This window comes from Canis lupus, chromosome X (assembly GCF_048164855.1).
Source record: "Canis lupus baileyi chromosome X, mCanLup2.hap1, whole genome shotgun sequence".
NCBI lineage: Eukaryota > Metazoa > Chordata > Mammalia > Carnivora > Canidae > Canis > Canis lupus.
The window spans coordinates 103,690,053-103,712,790 of record NC_132876.1 but is presented as its reverse complement, the minus strand read 5'-3'; the positions used below and the strand labels follow the sequence as shown (position 1 = coordinate 103,712,790).

Here is a 22,738-nt window from a genome sequence, read left to right as displayed (position 1 = left end):
CCATTCAGATGGAGAACCTGAGATACAGAGAAAAATGAGGTCAGAGTTCTCCCTTACTGTGTTGCTGATTATACTGATTTAGTAATGTGGATCTGGGTATTTTAAAAATGAGTTATTTTTTAGCAAGTTAAGCAACTTTTACTGAGTGTGTGTCTATATGCAGTAAAGTTAACAGTCCTTTTTGTGAACATTTATATTTTTTGGTGCTGCTCATCCTTTGTTATTTCAAAAGTTCTTTATGTATATAGCTAATGGAATTTTTCAAATATTTTATTTTTAATTAAACTCTTTATGATATCTTTGTTAGGAACTTGTGAAGCCTTCTGTACATTTCTTGTGTGTCCTAAATTTAAAAAGAGGGCCCCAACTTGAGTTCTTCACTTTATAGCATAATGGGAATGATCTATTCTCAGGAAAATTAGCCTTCCACTTAAATGTCTGTCTGCCTTTGACAGGAAAGGAAGCGAGAGATATGTGAGAATAGATATGCACTTGCACAATTGTGATACTCTCCCATCAGAAAGTGCCAGAATATCTGCAAAGAAAACTCTTTTGTCGAAATCAATTTTATATGAAGCTTGATTTAATGAGCAGTTTTTACGGGGCATAGAAATCTCTGGCACTTTCTTTTTTTCTTGCCGACCAGTTTTATTAATCACAGAGCAGCTACCTGTCCATTAGGATTGATTTCCAGGACTTCGGCAGAACTTAACTCCAAAAATTCTTTCAGCAACAGAGAATCAATTTCTTCAAGAATGTAGTGTATTGATGTTAAAACCCTGTAGGGTGAAATAGGCATTCTAATTAAGAGGGGTTGGTGATAGGATATGTATTGTATCTTCTAATATTAACTGGAACAAAATGTCACCCTCCTACCATTCTAACACAAACATCACACTAAGTCCTTATTACCTGCTTAGTAGTAGAAGGGGATTAGCAATGAGGTGACCTTAATCACAAAGATTGGACAGATCTACAAAAGCCTCCTCAATTCAGAGTGTCAGTCCGAAAGACACAATTATAATCTCCCCAGTCCACATGGTTGATTTTCAATTTTGTCAAGGAAGGCTGCCTTGTAATTCCAGTGGTTCTTGTGGTGCTGTTACTTCTTAGATCGTCAACTTTCACTTTCTGGGTTCTAACTTTCATTAATAGGTCTTTCGTTTTTCTGACTCTCCCTGGAATCAGAAAGGGCATTCATGGTCAAAGAAGAGTTTAAACAGGAGATTCTGTTTCCTGGAAGATTCAGAAATGTATTACCTCACTCATTGCTGGACAAGCCCAAAGCAAATATTTTATAATAGATCCTTCGAGAAGCTATAATTTGTGAATGTTTATATTTCAAAGTTGAAATAAAAGAAAGTTAGAGATCCTTGAAGAGATTATGTTGGAAATTTTAAATATATCTGTCTCCATTTTCACAAGTGCAGAGATTTTTCTGCTTTTCTTTAGTTAACAAGCACTTTAATACATAGATAAGAGAAGAAATTTGGGAATACAGAGATGGAGGTTACTTAATTATGACAGTAACAATTTGAACTTCTATAATATTTATAAAAATAATCAATATAGGGACGCCTGGGTGGCTCAGTGGTTGAGCATCTGCCTTTGGTTCAGGGTGTGATCCCCGGGTCCTGGGATCGAGTTCCGCCTCAGGCTCCCAACAGGGAGCCTGCTTTTCCCTCTGCCTCTTTCCCTTTCTCTGTGTCTCTCATGAATAAATAAATAAAACCTTTAAAAAAATCAATATAATTGTCATCACATAAATTATATTTACTATTCACATAATGTTTAGAAAGCAGCTTATGTATTGTCTTTTTCCTTTATAATTTCTAAGTAATTTGAATTAAGATGACTTTGGAATAAGTTATTTGTTTGAGTATCTTTTTGCTCAGTTACTATGTTACTTTTATTTACTTATTTACAAAGATTTTATTTATTTATTTTAGAGAGAGTGCGTGTGTTCACAGGGAAAAGGAAAGAGAAATCTCAAGCAGACCCCCCCTGTTGAGCATGGAGCCAGGTGTGTGGCTCAGTCTTAACACCCTGAGATTATGACCTGAACTGAAATTAAGAGTAGGAGGCTTAAAAAAAAAAAAAAAAAGAGTAGGAGGCTTAACTGGCTGTGCCACCCAGGCACCCCTATTTTTTTAATTGAACTATAGTTGGCACACAAGGTTACAAAATGATTCAGAAAGTCTGTACGTTACACTATGCCTACAAGTGTAGCTATTCTGTCGCGATACAACACTATTACAATACCATGCATTGTATTCTCTATTCTGTACCTTTCATCCTCATAACTTAATTCATTCCCCAACTGAAAACCTTTATTACTGACTTCTCTTCACTCATTTTGCCCACTCCTGTGCCCTTCCTCTCTGGCAACCATCAGTTTGTTCTCTATATTTATAGGTCTATTTCTGCTTTTTGTTTGCTTACATATTTTTTGTTTTGCTTTTTAGATTCTATGTATAAGTGGAATCATATATTTGTCTTTCTCTGGTTTATTTCACTTAGCATAATACACTCTAGCTCCATCCACATTGTCACAAATGGCAAAATCTCATTCCTTTTGATGGTGGAGTAATATACTTGTGTGTGTGTGTATATGTGTGTGTGTCTTTATATTTATCCACATCTATATCTACACATACATATACCACAGCTTCTTTATTCATTCATCAATGAATATCAATGAACCCTTGGGTTGCTTCCACACCTTGGTTATTGTAAGTAATGCTTCATTAAAAACAGGAGAACATATACCTTTTGGAATTAGTGTTTTCACTTTATTTTGGTAAATACTCATAGTGGAATCAATGGATTGCATGGCATTTCTATTTTTAATTTTTTTGAGGAACCTCCATACTATTTTCCTCAGTGTCTATACCAATTTGTATTTTTACCAACAGTGCACAAGGGTTTCCTTTTCTCTACATCCTCAATAGCACTTATTTCTTGTCTTTTTTATTCTACCCATCTGATGGGTATAAGGTGATTTTGGTTTTGATTTGCCTTTCCCTGTTGATTACTGATACTGACCATCTTTTCATTTGCCTGCTATCTTGTGTGTCTTGTTTGGTAACATGTCTATTCAGGTTCTCTGTCCATTCCTAATCAGATTGTTTTTTGGTGTTAAGTTTCATGAGCTCTTTATATATTTTGGATATTAAGCACTTATCAGATAAATCATTTACAAATGTCTTCTCCCATTCAGTAGGTTGCTTTGTCATAATGTTGATGGTTTCCTTCACTGCAAAAGTTTATTTTTATGTAGTCCCAATAATTTATTTTTACTTTTGTTTCCTTTGCCTGAGGAAAGTCTAGAAAAATGCTGCTAAGGTTGATGTTGAAGAGATTATTTCCTACTTCTTCTTATAGGAGTTTTATGTTTTCAGGTCTCACATTTGGACCTTTAATTCACTTTGAGTTTATTCTTGTGTATGGTATAAGAAAGTGGTGTAGTGTCATTCCTTTGCATGTAGCTGTCCAATTTCCCCAGCACTATTTATTGAAGAAACTGTCCTTTCCCCAATGTATATTCTTGAATCCTTTGTTGTAAATTGACCATGTAAGTGTGGGTTGATTTCTAGGTTCTCTATTCTGTTCCATTAATCAGTTTCATTGTGTCTTTTTTTTTTTTTTTTTTTTTTTTTGCTATTATCATACTGTTTTGATTACTACCACTTTGTAGTATACCTTGAAATCTGGGATTGTGATATCTCCAGCTTTATTTTTCTTTCTCAAGATTGCTTTGGCTAATCAGGGTCTTTTGTGGTTGCATACAAATTTTAGTATTATTTATTCTAGTTGTGTGAAAAATGCTGTTGGTATTTTGAGAGGGATTGCATTGACTCTGTAGATTACAAGCACAGAGACTTAAATAATTCTTCTGAGGAGCATTAGTTGCTGGTGTTACAATGGGTTAGATACCCTAAATAACAATGACCACCTTTAAAAAAATCTGTATGAAATACATGAAAATAATTTAATGCACCCCTGAAATGGCAAGAAAAAATTCCAACTTCAAAACAGTGCAAACAGTACAACTGGAAGACTTTCAAAATAAGTTTCAAGGTGAGGTTAACTGCAAATGCATAATGAATATGAGCTTTATTTCTGTTGTCTGTTCAGGATTAGAAGATAGGAGAAAGAGCTATGGTCTGCCTACACCAGAGTCTAAAAAGGGAGCTACATTCTCACTCTGATGTTAAATGAAAAGAAGAGCATGGCACCACAAAGGCAAAAAATATACTTACCTTGACTTTAAAAAAGATTATATATAAAGAGTGTAAATTGCAATCTCTTAGAAGAAAATAATTGAATGATAGAAAAAAAGAACCTTAATCAAAAACGAGGCAGAAAGGAAAGGACAAAAAAATGACCCAAAGCAGGATATATAGAAAATGTAATAATTAAGAGTAGAAGTAAATTCATTTGAGTAATCATAATAAGTACATATAGACAAAAATATCCATTTAAAAGTAAAAGAGAGCCAGTTCTGAATTTATTACATCTAGCCGTTTTATATAAAAGGTACCCTCAAAACTTTAGGATTTTGAAAAGAAGTTTGAAAGTCAAAAGTATGAAAATCAAAGGGTAGAATCATACATACCAGGCCAATACTAATAAAAATAAAAGCTGGTTTATATAAACTAATAATAAATAAGATAGTCTTGAACACAAAGAAGTATGTATTACTTGTAATAAAGAGGATCATGTTTTAATAATGAAAGTTTCAACTTATCAAGAAGACATGCAGATTCTAGACTTGTGTGCATAAAATACATGGTATCAAAACAACTATGCCACAAATTTATAGTCATAAAAGAGAAATAAACAAATACATCAACATAGTGGGAGATTTCTCTTAATGATGGATAGATCAGGGATATAAAAATCAGTAAAAATGGAGGAGATTAATATGCTTCACCTAATTAACCCATATAACACACTAAACCAAAAAAAATTTATTCTCATTTCTTTTCAAGAACACATAGGATATTTAAGGAAATTGATCATGTGTTAGATGATAAAGCAAGTCTCAACAAAATTCAAGAGATGGTATAATACAGATCATATTCTTTAACCACAATGCATTTATGTTTTAAAAGACTAAAAAATAAAAGATAATTTTAAGTATTTATATCCTTGGACATTTAAAAAACCATTCAAATAATAATGGATTAAATACAAAATAATAATAGGTATTAGAAAATACTCAGTGTATGTGTGAATGTTATACCTAAGTAAAGCTGTTTAATACATTTAAGATCTAAATACAAACCTAAACTATCTTTAGGTTCCAATTATTCTAATCAGAATCCTAATAGTGATACTCATGGTAATGCTTAAACTGATTCTTACACATAAATGAAAGAGCAGAAGACAGGACTCTGAAGAAGAACAAAACAGAGATTTGGCCCAATTACATGTCAGAGCATTGAAAGCAATGGTTGTAATTAAGGCACAGATTTGGTATTGCAATATACATCCTGACTAAAAGAATAGAAAATGTAGAAATTGAGAAGGGGTGGATTATTCAACAAGGCACTGAGAGAATTTGTGATCTCTGTGGAAAAGCAAATTAGATCCCTACCCACATATACTATAAAAATTGAGTTGGATTAGATAAATAAACATTTAAAAGATTAAAGCTTTCTACTGTAGAAGAAAGTATAAAGAACTATCTTTATGAACCCTGGGTAGGGAAGAATTTCTTAAGACTAAAAATCCAAAACTATAAGAAGAAATTGTTACCTGAAAATCAAAAATATTTGATTAACGATAGACACTGGGAAAAGAATGAAAATTCAGGATACATATTTGGAGAAGTCATTTCCAATTTGTACAGCTGATAAAGGGATATCTATTTATTTATGTGTCAATCATTTATCTAAAGATATATAATAAGAAAAATAGGAAAATAGATAAGGAAAGAACTATGAAGATTAGTTCCTGGAAGAAGAAAATCCATCAAATATTAAGGAAAAAAAACTGCTCAAACTTATTAAGAATAAAGGAAAGTTTAAGAAATCAAGTGAAAATCCTGAAAAGGGGAGTTGCCTACCTCAGGAAGTAGAGAGTTCCCCTACTGCGGTGAGTGTTTGGAAATAAACTGAAATGCACTTGGAAAGAAGGGTGTGAGGGAAATAAATTAAAATGAATAGTGATGACTGGTGTTAGGTGATACATAAATCCCTTTAAATTTTGCCATCTTGTGATTTTCAGAGTTGTAGTTCTCAACCTAAAAACAGGAAACCAGCTCAAGAGGCAAAGTGTTTATGTGGAGTCAAAGAAATATAATTTGGGGTACAGGAATTTAGGTGGGAACCCGAATCGTATCCTGATTATAAGAGGTGGACTCAGTTTCTATGGGGAAAAGAAGGAAGATTTGGTAAGTTGTTTTTAAGAGGGTTCACTAGTGCTGACAAGCAGGGCTGGATTTGTACTTTACTGATTGCCCAGGTGAAGGGGCCATGAGGCAAAGTTCACTTATATCAGAATTTTATACATATTTATATATAACATATATACATGCATAACATATATAGAAACATACATATAGTTTTATACATACATGTGTATATCTATCTATATATATATATTTTAAGTAGTCTCTACACCTTGTGTGGAGCTCAAACCCATGATCCTGAGATCAAGAGTTGCATGCTCTCCTGACTGAGCCAGCTGGGTGCCGTGTGTGTGTGTGTGTGTGTGTGTGTGTGTGTGTGTGTGTGTAAAATTAGGACCATTTAATTATCAGTAAATATTTGTCCCAAATAACTAAGAGTTATCAGTATGTTTTCATTATTGTTTATAACCAAGAAAAAACAAAGAGATATGAGATATAAAGACAATCACCCATATTGCTTGGGCAAAATTATTTATTGAGAAAAACATTCAGTTTTTTTTTATAAGAAAAATAAATTATTCAAGTGGCTTACACATCCAGAGGCTTATACTCATATAATTGGCAAAAATTAAGTGATTCTTTTTATTGAGTTCCTAGATTTCTTTTTCTACAAGAGGGATTCAACAAATATGAAAACTTTGTATAACTTTCACAGTTTCAAAAGTACGTTCAAACACTGGTTAAAAAGTCTTAGGCTTGGGATGCCTGGTGGTTCAGCGGTTGAGCGTCTACCTTCAGCTCAGGGCCATGATCCCATGATCCACATTGGGCTCCCTGCAAGAAGCCTGCTTCTCCCTCTGCCTGGGTCTCATTCTCTCTCTCTCTCTTTGTGTGTGTCTCTCATGAATAAATAAATAAATCTTTAAAACAAAAAAAAAAGGTCTTAAGCTCACTTCAAGAGGCAAATAAAGGGACCTGCTGTCCATTTTAGAGATGAATCACTTGAGGCAGAGTGCTTGAGTGACCTGCCTCTGGTCAAACAAGTAATGAAGCCTCAGAGCCATAGTTAAAGCCTAGACTTGGAAGTTGAAATCCTCTGCAATATACCCACCACACTCTGAATAGTGTTAATCACTGTTTTAAAAAATATGTTGGTCAATGTCTTCATATTGTAGGTTATTTTGTTTTTGTATTTTGTGATATTGGAGATTGGTTCTCATGAAACATTAACAAACAATTAAAATCAACAAATGCCAGGAAAACCCCTCACCCCCCTACTCATCACCTGAGCCTATGATGTAGAGCAATTCTTCTTTCTCATCTCCTCACATTCCATATTTGAAGCCCAGAAAAGTCCAGAAGGAAATCCTCTGACTTGGGATGAGAACCGTAGGTATTTCTGAAACCTATCGCCCTCTGCTTCCTGCAGCTTCCCTCTCTGGTACCAGCTCTAATTAGGCATGCAGAGTGTTGCAGACCCACCGGAGAGTTGATCCATTAAAAGACATTTTGTTGTTAGATATTTCATTGTTATGAGCTCTCATTTACATCTAAAGAGCGATTTGTGAAAGAATGAAGTATTCAAAGATTTTATAGCCCATAAAACAACAAGGAAATGACTTTTAAGAGAACCACTGCATCACTGAGGCACTGCCTTTTTACATTGCCTTCTTTCCTGCCAATTTTTTGCCTCAGTTTCACTCCACACAACCACTGTACCTCAGATCTGAACCAGAGAATCTCACACTCTGAGCCACAAGTCAACCCAAGGCACAGGATGATTAAAGACCCAAGATACTGCGACTTCACTTTGTCCCCTCCTCCTCTGAGATGGCTCTTTGGCCAGCCTGTGAACCACACTGGACCACCACCCAGAGGACTCCATTCTGTTTCCAGTCATGATTAGCAAGTAGTCTCACTGGCATTCCATTTTCTCATGTAACGTACCTGCCCCGGGAAACCAAAGGAGGCAAGAACACACCGAGAGAAAGCCCAGAGCAGAGTCAGCTCTGAAATACCAGCAGAGCCAGGGCTCCCAGATGGGTCCGAAGGTAACGTGACAAGGAGAGCCAGCGGCTCTGCCATCTTGACCTCTGGCTCTGGTGCCTGTCTGCCCGAGAGTGTCTTTTCTCCCTTACCCAGTTTAGACCCCTCAGGGCCCTAAAGCTGTTTGTGCAGCTGTGCTGGCATCTAAATGGTTTCCCCTCCTTTTGCTTCTAGGGTTAAGTAATAAGTTGAATCATTGTCTCTTCCGACAAAGATAGCAGAGCTCCATGTGCAAAGAAAACAGGCATTAAGGAAATGCAATCAGTTGAGCTACCACTAATTTAACACTGAACAATAAAATGAAAAAAGAAAAAACGCTTCTGAGAAGGACAAAAAGGATTTCTCACTAACTCCTTCCCCGTTTTATTTTTAAGCTCTAATTTTTTTTATTATTTATTTATTTATTTTTTAAAAGATTTTATTTACTTATTCATGAGAGACACAGAGAGAGGCAGAGAGAGAGGCAGAGACAGGAGAAACAGGCTCCATGCAAGGAGCCCAATATGGGACTCGATCCCGGGACTCCGGGATCATGCCCTGAGCCAAAGGCTCAACTGCTGAGCCACCCAGGCGTCCCAAGCCCTAATTTTTAAAAAAGATTTATTTATTTTAGACAGAGAGTGCAAGCAGAGGGAGGGGCAGAGGGAGAGAGAGAATCTCAAGCAGACACCCCGCTGAGAGCAGAGCCCCACTGACCTGGGCTCCATCCCATGACCCTGAGATCACAACCTGAACTGAAATCAGAAGTCTGATGCCCAACCCACTGAGCCACCCAGGCGCCCTGCCCTCACCCCAAGCCCTAATTTTAAAGATGAGTATTTTGAGTTCCAAAAATTATGTGACTTGTCCAAGATGCCTCAACTGATAATTGACAGTGTTAAGTCAGCAAGGTAGTATAATGTACTACCAGTCTCCCAGCCTAACCACAATTAATTCTTAAAGCATCTTCATAATATTTGTTTCATAAAAGCACACTCAGCCTATGCTTCAACACTCTCAGAGAAGGAACATTCATTTCTTGGGCAACCAAAACATTCTGGGCCAGTTTTAAGGACAGGAAATATTTTTTCCTTTTTACCTGAAGTTTCTCTGGCTGCTCTATTCTTCATTCCCTTTTGGCCTTCTGAAACCAGAGGGAACATTCAGCCTTATTTGGCTTCTGCATGACTTCCCCGTATTTCAATCATACTTTCCACAACTTTATTTACCCTGCCTCATCCCCAGGCACTCTTTCTAAATAGAAGTATTAGGTCCCTTCCGCGTCTCCTTTTCTCTTTGTAAATGGCTCCGTATTCTTTGAGCTCAGTTCTATTAGTATTGGTGTATACTACATATATAACCCAAACATCAGCTGATTTGCTTCATTTATTTTCATGATTAGCATAATTATTATTTTGTCAGGACAGTTTTGCCTTGACCGTCTGCTTCTGTTGCCCACTTGCACAAATATACCCATGAGATAAAATGCTGGATCAAAGCATTTGTGTATTATTTAGGGGACACTTCAGTATCTTTTTACGGACTCTTATCTGACAATTATATTTGTCCACTTTTGCTTCCACATGACAATTCATAAGCTATTTGTTTTTGTTTTTTAAAGATTTTATTTATTTACTTGAGAGAGAGCACAGGAGAGCACAAGCAGGGGGAGTAGCAGAGGAAGAGGGAGAAGCAGACTCCTCGGGGATCCCTGGGTGGCGCAGCGGTTTGGTGCCTGCCTTTGGCCCAGGGCGCGATCCTGGAGACCCGGGATCGAATCCCACGTCGGGCTCCCGGTGCATGGAGCCTGCTTCTCCCTCTGCCTGTGTCTCTGCCTCTCTCTCTCTCTCTCTGTGTGACTATCATAAATAAATTTAAAAAAAAAAATTAAAAAAAAAAAAAGAAGCAGACTCCTCGCTGAGCAAGGAGCCCGATGTGGGGTCCTGGGGGACCCTGGGATCATGATCTGAGCCGAAGGCAGACACATAACCAACACTGAGCCACCCCGGCACCTCAAATCCATAAGCTATTTGAAAACAGAGTATACTGTAGTAGAAATCATTAATTCCATCACTGGCATTGTTTCTGCCCTCCCTTCGTGGGCACTTCATAACTCGTAGTTACATTCATTATGTATTTATTATCTTGAAATTTTAAAGTGATCCTCACAAGTATTTTCACTGTTTTATACTCTCTCTCTCTTGTCTATCAAGTATGGCTTTTTGAATACCCTGTTGAAATGTGGTACTGGAAATAAACACAAAATTTGGCATCTACTCTGGCCAATATAAAACAGTGAGGTACCAGTTTCCTTTTTCTTGAGACTGTAGCTGTACTACTGTAGCCTTTTGCCATGTTAGATTTTCATTTTTTGTTTTATTTTTGGTTTGGTTTAATTTTTTAACTGTGTTAACTGAACTTCTTTAGAAGTGAAACTTGATATTCTTTGACTTGTCAATCCATGTTTTCCTTATCTTTTAATGGTGATTAATTACTATTTGAGAACCACATTATAGGACAAGACATTCAGCTCAGTTAAATTTCATTTTCGGGCTCTGGTATATAATCCTGGTACATTTGGTATGTTTTTAATGTTGCTTCTGCTGCCAATTATGTTAGTATTACTCTTAGTTTTCATTCTCCCTAAACATTATTTAACATTGTAGGAGATGAAAAGTTTTCCTTAACCCTTAGGGTCCCTGGCTGGGTCTGAAAATTAAACTGACAAAGAGTTACAGAAGAAAAGCATACCAGTTCAGAGCGCCTGGGTGGCTCAGTGGGTTAAGCATCTGCCTTTGGCTCAGGTCATGATCTCAGGGTCCTGGGATCTAGCCCCCTACCCCTACTCCTTCCTCAGCAGGGAGTCTGCTTCTCCCTCTCCCTCTGCCCCTTACCACAACTCATGCTCTTTCTCTCTCTGTCTCTCAAATAAACAAAATCTTAAGAAAAAAAAAAAAAAAGAAAAGAAAAACATACCAGTTCATTGGATGTTAAGTTTTATGTCACATGGGAGGTTTCATAACAAAATGCAGGCCCAAAGAACCAGTTAAACTGGAATATTTTTATGCTAGGTTTGAGGAAGAGTGGATAGTCATGTAGAAATATGCTAGGTCAAAGACTATGAGGTAAATGTAGTAAACTGGGGATACAGAGCAGGTGCTGTTTGTTTGGATTTCTTTTGGAATCGGACTTCAGAGACCAAGGATACTACTTTCCTCTAGTATACAGAGGGCACCTCTCACATGAGAGTTTTAGGACCTGTTTCAGGAGACAGGGGCAGGAAAGGTCACAGTGACCTTCCCTGCTTCTGCTATTTCTTCAAACCCCTTCAGCTTAAAATATTCAATATGGCAAGGTGTCATATTTGGGGGTAACTGGTCCTGAATCACACCAGCATGTTTCTCTGCCTTTGCAAACAGAATGCCTTAAGGGAAACAAACCTGGAGCATGTCCTATAGAGTGCTGCACAATTGACAATGAGCTACTAATTTATACTGTGACTGTTTATGTGACAAGAAATCCAAGTATCTACTGTTACTTTAAATCTCATTCATGGGATCTCATTAGAGATTCTGAAAATACAAGTTTTTCCTTAAATTAAAATATAATACCTGCAATATTCCTGTAGTTATCAATCTAGGAAATCTACCAAAAAAAGAATGTTTTTCATAATCCATTTGGCTTCTGTTTACTACCATTTTTTCTAGCTTAGTTGTTTTTTTATTAACTAATTAATACTGTTAAAATGTACCAATTATGTTGAGGTTTTACAATGAACTTCTTCATTTATGCTTCCCACTACCCACTCTTTTTCCTGTTCTGAAAAATCAGCATATGTATTTCCTTCACTCTCATACATAACTTCTATTGTCTCACTTCTCACAATTTTTTTACTATGTTTCTTTGATCATATCTAACCTACTCTGATTGTCTTTGGACATAATTTATTGCAATATGAGATCTGACCTCATTTATAGCAGGTAGTTGCTATTCTACTTTTATTATCTTTGGACTTCTATTGATTTTTGAGCTTGTCCTGAATCATTTGTCATAAATTTTACAAATTGAAAGTAATTTTACTTATTAAAAAGTATAAAATCCTTATTCAAGAAAAGCAATACAAAAGTTTACCTTTTGTGGGGCAGGATCTCAAAGAAAGCAACTGAGTTGAATCACTAAGCTTCTTAGTATTTAGGGGTTCAAATATTCATTAGATACTATTTTTCTAGATAAATATAAACATGCTCAATCATTTACTATAATCTTTGTTTATTCTTAGTTATCTTAGTTACTGTGAACTGTTACATTAAAAGCAGCCAAATCCTCTAAAATTCTAAAGTATATTCCACAAGTGCTTTTGCATTAAAATAATCTACAAAATAGTTTTACAATATATTTGGAAAACCCTCTGTTGCATATCCCAGTGTTGGAGATTCATATTTTGCCTTAGCTTGCTATTACTTCTAAGAAGTATTGTTGATCCCAGTATTCCAAAGTGATATAACTCTTTGCCTCTAATTTTCTATATATTTGACATTCGTGATATTGGAAACAAAGGCAGAAGAGAAATTATTAAATTTCTTTACTACCTAGAGCCCATTGACAAGTCCTTGAAACAAACAGAATGGCCTTCCTCTAGGAACTCAGCTGCCTAGATATTAATACTTTGCTAAGAGCAAAAGGCAATCCTTGTCTGCCCCCCACCCCCAGGATCCTGTAAATCTACTTTAACATATAAAAACTCCTTTTGAAAATTTCTTTATCTCTAAACCTCCCAAGATCTATGTTGGCAATCATCCCCCAAGCATAGGGCCCACTGATATACATCTGAAGGGTCTCATGACTAAGGTTTTATTAGACGATAATAAACAACGCTTTCCCAATAATCGCTAGCCCCCTCAAGGTCCTGGATACCTTGCTTCCAAAATTCCTTAGAGACTTACACTATCCCTAACCCCCTCCCAATTTGAAAGTAGATAATGGGCCCCATGTGGCTCTTTCTGCCCACAGGTGCTGTTCCCCCTGTGTTAATGAAACCACCTTTTTGCACCAAAGATGTCTCAAGAACTCTTTCTTGGCCGTTGGCTTTGAATCCTTATGTATTTTGTGCATCATTGGATGGAACAACTCTTTGGGTAGTGCTGCAGAAAGCACAATTTTGCAATGTACCTAAAGCTACATTTCATGTGGAGTCAGGTTTAAATTCCTATTTCTCTGGTTTTTCCATTATACTTCCAAGGACTTCTGAATATTTATGTTTCTTAATTTTCACCACTATGTTTGTTTGTATTATTATTTTTTATTGGGTATTCTGTTCCTCATACAAGTACAGTGAATAAGACACTATTTTCTGGGGCACCTGAGTGGCTCAGTAGGTTAAGAGTTCGCCTTTGGCTCAGGTCATGATCCTGGGGTCTTGGGGTCAAGTCCTGGGATGGAGCCCCAAGTCAGGCTCAGCTGGGAGTCTACTTTTCTCTCTCCTTTTGCTCCTCCCCCTGCTCGTGCTATATCTCTCTCTCAAATAAATAAATACCATCTTTTAAAAAAAGACACAATCTTCTTTGATTTGTGTCTTTCTCAAATCAATTCTTTTTTTTTTTTTTTTAAGATTTTATTTATTCATGAGAAACACAGAGAGAGAGAGGCAGAGACATAAGCAGAGGGAGATGCAGGCTCCCTGGGAGGACTCTGATATGGGACTCAATCCCGGGACTCCAGGATCATGCTCTGAGCTAAGGCAGATGCTCAACTGCTAAGCCATGCAGGCATCCCTCAAATCAATTTTTTTTAAAGATATTTACCCAGGTACTCAGTCACAAACCAAACATAATTACTAAGTTTTCCCTTGTAAATAAAATTCTTCCTACTGGAAACTTATTTATACTTAACAACTGTCTTACTCCTTTATTCTAACAGTGTTCATATTTTAACTTTGAATTAAAACTTATTTGATTATTCAAGTACATAATTATATAAAAACACTGTTTTCTGAAATCAGCTTCATATAATATAATACTTCTGCCAATATAATTGTAATTAACTTGTGTCTCACAGAAGACAAAAATAAATAGAGTGGTAATTAACAGTTCCTATTCAGCAGGCAGCTTATCCTGGATTCCAATTCTGCCTCTGATGTTATTTAACTTCTGTTTTCTCATTTCTTAAATGATAATGGGTCCTTTCTCAGAGAGTCGCTGCAAGACTTGAAATTGAATGGTAAAACATACAAACTATCAAATAAGAGTTAGTTAGAAAATAGTAAGCACATCATTCAGTATAATTTGAATATGAAGAAATCTGCAGTTGTTAAATGTACGGTTCAATGAATTTTGGCAAATGTATATACCCATATAACACACACTGCTATCAAGATACACAGCATTTCCATCATCTCAAAAATTTCTGTAGTAACTCTTTCTGGTCCATTCCAGTCTCTCTCCAGACAACCACTGTTCGCATTTCTATCACAACTCATCAATTTTGCATATCCTAGAACTTTGTATAAATTGAATCATAATAACTGCCTTCTTTTGCTCAAAATAATCTTTGAAAAATCCATCCATGTTTTTCTGTTTTTCAGTAATTTCTTATTACTGAACTGTTACCACACATTTTTGTTGTTTATTAGCAGCGTAACACTTCCTCCTAAAATGTATGCAAAAGCATGAGAAGTGTCATTAGTCCCTAAAAATATAGTTTCAAAAAATCACATATACAAGTGTGTTCTTTTTAGTTCCGTTTGTACCTCTAAGTTCAAATATGAATCTCAATTAGGAATTTTAAAATCATCTTTTTTTTCTTAATGATACTATTTAGAATTGTCATGATTTTTTAATCCTCTGATTCCTTTTAGATTTTTTGTTTGTTTGGCATTTCCAGCCATTTCACTATTTTCTCTGAATTTTTAAGCATTCTCGAAGTTTGACCATATCTAAATATGCTCGATTTCATTTCCTTTACACTTAACTATCCCAATTCATGTTAAATTCCTCCAAGATCCCTTCCATGTCCACATCACTAACTAGTTTTTGTTGTTTGGAATTAAGTTTAGAATTGCAGCTTCCATGATTCTCAACATTGCTTTTACTTCTTTAATTGCAATTTGGTGTTGAGATTCTACTGTTGTCCTACCATTGAGAACTTTTACACAAGTCTTTAACTTTTTCTTATTTGGTTTTAATTTCTGAAATGGAATGTACTTTTTCTTGACTTGTATTTTACTGAATGAATCAATATTCTACTTATAAATATTTTCAAGTTATTTCAGTTTAAATAGTGTTTAAGGGACGCCTGGGTGGCTGAGCGGTTGAGCATCTACATTCAGCTCAGGGCATGATCCTGGAGTCCTGGGATCAAGTGCCACATCAGGCCCCCCAGCATGGAGCCTGCATCTCCCTCTGCCTGTGTCTCTGCCTCTCTCTCTCTCTCTCTGTGTCTCTCATGAATAAATAAATAAAATCTTAAAAAATATATGTTTAAATTTTAGCATTTAAAAAGTTCTTAGCAATTTAACTAAAAAAAACAGTTAATGTATTTTAGACTAAATTCCTTTAAAGGCAGTGTTGTATCATATTCGTCTTCATATTCTAAGGTGTTAGCAGGCAGTTACCAGGGTATAATAAGCCTTTATTGATTAGCTGATGTACACATTGTGAATTGAAATTAACATAATTAAATTAAGAAGAGATTGTTTACATCTCCTTTATTCTATTCCCATTTTCCAAACTTCTAAATGAGAATATACTATAAATAATGAAGAAGTTTTTGCTAGCTTAAGATCAGAATTGGAAAACTTGAATGGAATAATGAAATGGCCACTGATTTGCTTTGTGCCCTGAGCAAATTAATTTATCTCTTTGGACTTCAAGTATTGGTCTTCTTATGTATATATGTAGGTATGTTTGTTTGTTTTAACTGTTTTATTGAGGTATAACTGATATACAATATTGTATTAGTTTCTGTTATACAACATAATAATTCAGTATTTGTATATATTATTAAATAATCACAGTAAGTCTAACATCCATCATCATATACAGTTACAGAATTTCTCTGTTATGATGAGCACTTGTAAAATTTACTCAGCATATATGCAATACAGTACTATTAACTATAGTCACCATGATATACATTACATTTCTGGTCTTACTATTCTTAAGTAAATTGAGAATCATCAAAATATCTCTTCATAGAGTTATTATGTAGGATGTAGGGTTTTATTTTATTTTTTAAAAATATTTTATTTATTTATTCATGATAGACACAAAGAGAAAGAGAGAGAGAGGCAGAGACACAGGGAGAGGGAGAAGCAGGCTCTATGCCAGGGGCCTGATTGGGACTTAATCCCGGGTCTCCAGAATCAGGCCCTGGGCTGAAGGCAGCACTAAACCGCTGAGCCACCCGGGCTGCCCAGGATGTAGGTTTAATAAGATAATTTATGTAATGTGTGTTGACCTGGCAAACAAGTATTTTACATATGTAATTTACTATTATCAATATTATTACTACTACTATCACTGTCCTTTAAAAGATATCTACTATTTAAAAGATATCTGAATAAGGGTAATGTCTGGTTGTTTGCATAAATAATTTTAAGATTCAAGAGTAAAGCTTATACAGACCTAAAGCCTTGCAGACAGAAGTCCAGATCATTAAACATTGGGTCCTGTAAACATTGAATTCTAGTCTTGAAACTTAAATATCTCTTGAGACTGAGCTCAATGGTATTCATGATTCTCAACCACCAGTCTGAAATGTCACACACGGCTGAGTTGGAATAATATATAGCTTGAGATAGTAGTGAATCACTCTAACATTCCAGCAAAAAGGTAAAATATTTACATGTCTCTTAAAACTTCAGGATGACTAAATCTTACCGAAAGTATATCCTTGAATGGTAAGAAACTGTAGCTGTTACCAAGTTGCATGAAAGTTTTAAAAACTTACATGCTGATCTTTATAGCAAATATAGGATTTGTAACTTAACAAATACATCTAGACCTGCACTTTAATTCTCTTAGAATCTCTTTTTTCTTATCACTATATAGAGAGATACACATAGTTAGATTAAGATAATCTCCTACTTCATTCATGATAGTAATAAAAAAGAAGGAAATAAAATTTGTAAAAAAAAAAAGATTAATAATTATTAAAAATCTGTTAAACTAAAAACTTGTCCCTTTCAAAAGGAAGACCATGGAGTTAATTATTTATGGTTACACTTCACAATCCATCAGTAGATTATGTGTTGAAAAGAAACTGAATGGATGTGGTTCCTGCTCTGTGAACTGACAGTAGATATCTTACAGTGGTAAAGATTTCTTTTCTTTCTTTCTTTTTTCAAAAGATTTTATTTATTCACTCATGAGAGAGAGAGAAAGAGAGGGGCAGAGACACAGGCAGAGGGAGAAGCCAGCTCCATGCGGGGAACCCGACATGGGACTCGATCCTGGGTCTCCAGGATCATACCCTGGGCTGAAGGTGGCACAAAACCGGTGAGCCACGGGGACTGCCCAAGATTTCTTATAGAAGAGAAGAGATACCGAGTTTGCTGTGGCAATTCCTCATATACATATTTGACAAGATGTAGACAAAGATCTTTTGAACTTGTGAGACTGGGTAGCCCAGGTGGCTCAGTGGTTGAGCGCCGCCTTTGGTCAGGGCCTGATCCTGGAGACCCGGAATCGATTCCCATGTCGGGCTCCCTGCATGGAGCCTGCTACTCCCTCTGCCTGTGTCTCTTCTCTCGTGTTCTCTGTGTCTCTCATGAATAAATAAATAAAAATCTTAAAAAAAAAAAAAGAAGATGAACTTGTGAGACTACCAGAGTCTCCAAAATAAAGCCCATTTAAATACATATTGGGCATTAGGTAGTAACACAAGCTTCATCTACTGAGATATGGGAGAGAAAAGTGATAATGTGTCATTTTAAGCAACTCTCAAGATATGAAGTAATCAAGAGTCACTGGTCTAAAGTACCATAATTTCAAAAGGAGGTGGGAGAAGCTGATTAAGGGCAGACTGTAAGGATTCTTTTTACACAGAATAGAACACATCCAAAACATATTTCACATTTAAATCAGAGAAACTAATGAAGAAAAGCAAAAGCTAGTGAGGTCAATTTTTAAAAATGATATCAAATTTAGGTGAAATCTGCGCGTGCTCACATGCTCTTCTCCTTGCTGTTCAGGCTATGGCAAACCTTGTCCTCTCTAGTTCTACCCCTCCTGAAACTTAGGCACCACTTCCCACTGCAGGATTTGTAGACCTCCAATCTGGAGATTGAGCTTCATCACTCACTTCAGAGCCAGTCTTCCCTAAGTGTGCAAGAGCCCTGTCTTCTGAAGCCATTGAAGTTTGGGGCTGGTTTTACTGTCTTTAAGTTGGTATGGTATCACCCTCAGACACCATACCCACCAAAATCTAGTTCTCAAACTCTCACCTTTATTAGTTCATTCAGCATGGCTTTTGTCATGGTTTCACGTCACAGAACAGTTTGTTCATTTTTTGTGTGTGTGATTTTATTTATTTATTTATTTATTTATTTATTTATTTATTTATTTTAAAGATTTATTTATTTATTTATGATAGACATAGAGAGAGAGAGAGAGAGAGAGAGAGAGAGAGAGAGAGGCAGAGACACAGGAGGAGGGAGAAGCAGGCTCCACGCCGGGAGCCCAATGCGGGACTCGATCCCAGGACTCCAGGATCGCGCCCTGGGCCAAAGGCAGGCGCCAAACCGCTGAGCCACCCAGGGATCCCCTGTGTGTGTGATTTTAGAAGAGAACTTTAAAATAAAGGAATTATTGAGAGAGGAAATTGGATTCTGTTTTCAGATAACTCTAGTCATTTGTTTGGAGTCCTGCTTATTAAAAAGATCCCCTGAGGCATATCAATACTATACACCCAACCAACTTCTACAAATTCATGGCACTACTGCTCCTTGGAGAGTGACACTGGGTTTATTGACTATTGCCTCACATCCTTTGGTGTTCCTCTTATTACTCCTGCAGCCAGATGAGTCATATATTTCTCATACTCTTCAAGCATATATTGTATGGGCAGATTAGGAACTGTTAACTCAACCTAAAAACTGTTTTACTTTATTTTTTTAAACTTTTTTGTTCTGATTTTATTTATTAATTCATGAGAGACATACAGAGAGAGAGAGGCAGAGACATAGGCAGAGGGAGAAGCAGGCTCCAGGCAGGGAGCCTGATGTGGGACTCGATCCTGGGACTTCAGGATCATGCCCCAAGCTGAATGCAGACGCTTAACTGCTGAGCCACCCAGGTGTCCCCAAACTGTTTTACTTTAAAAGAACTTCTCAGCGTAATCATCTGGTTCCAACTATGCAAGTATTCCTTTTCTTTCCCCATAATTTTACAACTCAAATTCCAAGAGACCTTGTGTGATAGGAGTAATTTAGGTACAACTTAATGTAATATAATTAACTTCCCACTTGCCTCCTATGTTGGAAAGAATTTATGGGATTCTGTCTAGATTGATACTTAGGCGACTCAACATTAAATCAAGCCAGCTTTTAGTATGGATTTTGTATGACCCTTGAAAGCAGATTTGTGTTTTCTCTTTTCCAGTAACAGGATTCGCATTCTAATAATCTTCCCAGTTGTCTCATCTTTCAAAATACAAGGCCCTCTCTTATTCCCTAGGGCCAACAAATTGAACTTCCATCTGCTCAGTATCAGGCATTTTGGACTAAATAATGCAAAATTACCTCCTGTTTGAGTTGTCTTTGGGAAATGCCTAGGGGTAGAATTGCTGGTGACTGTTAAGATTTCCTTTGTATTACTGCATTTCTGAAACTGTACTATGATGTGCTCACGTCTGTCCGTATGTCTGTGTGTGCACGTTGCTTCTAATTCATTGAGGTTCTTGGATCTACTGATTTTAGTTTCTCAAAGCTGTGAATGTTTTGGTATCATTTGTTTCTTTTTTTTCCTCTCTCACTCTGCCTTCCTCTTTTGTCTGGGACTCCAATTACACATATTCTAGACTATTTAATAATATCCTGTAATTCCTACATTCAGTCCTTTCTCCCCCCTCTATCTGTGCTTCATTTTGGATAGTTTTTATCACTATGCCTTTAAAATTATTTATATATTTATATACTTGGGTCGTGGGGGTACAAAAGGAGAGGGAAAGAGAGTCTCAAGCAGACTGTGCTGAGCACGGTGCCCAGTGTGAAGCTCAATCTCACAACCCTGAGATCATGAACTGAGCCAAAATCAAGAGTTGGGCACTCAGCTGACTGAGCCACTCAGGCGCCCCTTTTCTTTCTGTTAACTTAATTTGAATCTTTTTATATCATCCATTTCCATCCTCATTATGTTTGTTTTTTAAAATCTTTTTTTTTTATTTTTATTTTTTTTTTATTTTTTATTTATTTTTTTTTTTTGTTTTTTAAAATCTTAAACATATTTATAATTGCAGTAAAGCTGGAGCAAAGGACAATTAGCTTATCAAGTTGATTTAATATAGAATTGAATTTGGGAAGCACTGGAGGGTTTAGGTAATAATCTCAGAGAGAATAAGGTCTTGTAGCACAAGGATGAGTGAGAGAGACAAAGAAGGAGTGGTATGGAGAGAGAGACTGGGAAAGTATATTCTGCATGAGTAGATAACCAGTAGTGTGAGGATCAAAGGAGAAGAAAGAAATCACCAGTGATTCTAAAGTTTTCAACCTGAGTAACAGCAAAAAAGACCTTACTTCCTTCTTCTCTATCTAGGTAATTCAAGAGGAAAATTAACTTTAGTAGGAAATAAAATGAATTTTAACATTCTGAATGCTGTTCAAGAAGCAGGAACATAAAAATACCTTGGGAAACTTGAGTCCAGACCTTTGAGAAAGAGGTCCCAGTTGATGTCAAAAGTAGATAAGGTCACCAAAGGAGTCTAGGCTGAAGGCAGAACCTTTGGTTATACTTAGCATATAGTGTTCAAGAAAGTTTCTAGAATACACAAACCAGTTTTGTTTTGTTTTGTTTTTTTCAAATAATCTCTACCCCCAGTGTGGTGCTTGAACTCACAACCCTAAGATCAAGATTGCACACTCCACTGACAGCTAGCCAGATGCCCCACAAACCAATTTTTTATAAGTGGGAAATAGTTTGTAGACATTTTGAATCAAAATCTGCATATAGGGATGCCTGGGTGGCTCAGCAGCTGGGCGTCAGCCTTCAGCTCAGGGCGTGGTCCCGGAGTACCAGGATCGAGTCCTGCTTCATGCTTCTTGCATGGAGCCTGCTTCTCCCTCTGCCAATGTCTCTGCCTCTCTCTGTGTGTCTTTCATGAATAAATAAATGAAATCTTTTTAAAAATTTGTATATAAACTACTTCTAGAAACAGAAGATTTCATACACTTCTAAAAGTTTTTTGAAATTGGGATTAATAACTAAATGGTAACAATCTCAAAGACAAAAAGGTTGGAGTAAAACAATGGCATGCTTATTTGGTTTCCAATTGTGTTAATTATTTGACAGCTGGGTCTATTTTCAAATGTACAGAGTTTATTCTTTCTCCCAGTGGGAGAGAAAACACATGTTAATAAGAAAATAGTATACATATGCGATTTATATTGTTACACCAAATATTCCACTGTTTAATAGGTGATTTAGTTTTTAAGCAAACCTATTTGGCGAGTTGTCAAAAGGGTAATAATATCCTATTATTTTTTAAAACCCTATTTATACAAAGAACATTCTATTTTTTTTATTTTCCCATGTGAGATCTTAATGTAATATAATCTTATGGGAGTGAAAAAAAACAACTGCTACCCCTGGTGTTTGCTCAGGAAAAAGGAAGGTGAACCTTCTTTCCACCCCTGGCCAAGATACACATACATTTAAGGAAAGAAGCAAAGGAGCCTTGACCTTCAATTTTGCCTCAGAAATTTATCTACAACCGGGGAGGTTCTTCAAGAAAACTGCCATTTCAAAGGCTCTGTGTGTTGCTAAAGTTGGAGACTTGAAATCAGTTTTTGATGGTAGAAAGCTCTTTCCTTTAGGAAAATATAGTTGAAAGGTCCTGGAGTCAGATCAAGCAAAAGAAAAATCCAAAATGCCAAAGTTCAGAACAATAGGAAGCTTATAATGTTCTGAATACTAATGCAACATGGTTATTTTATTTGAAGAATTTTTTAAAGGATTTTTAGTTTTCCTTGATGTCTGAGAAACCAGTTTGTCTGGAAGTAGATTAAAGAACATATGAGAGAAATGATTAGCTATCTCTTAATTCCTCAGAAAGGAGTTTTTTTACAGGAAGCCAAGGCTCACGGGGGGAAAAAAAAACCTGTCAGTTAGGAATCACCTATGCTAGACTCTGGAAACAGTATTA

General features: G+C 36.2%; 1 protein-coding gene and 1 pseudogene across 6 annotated transcripts in view; one reads left to right on the top strand and one right to left on the bottom strand.

The window, feature by feature from the left end:
* LOC140628624 (melanoma-associated antigen B18-like) overlaps positions 1 to 22,738 on the top strand; it is a 273,856-nt gene that overhangs the window by 165,817 nt on the left and 85,301 nt on the right. The window lies entirely within an intron of this gene.
* The window catches only part of LOC140628627 (proteasome maturation protein pseudogene), a 77,889-nt pseudogene that overhangs the window by 24,328 nt on the left and 30,823 nt on the right, over positions 1 to 22,738 (bottom strand).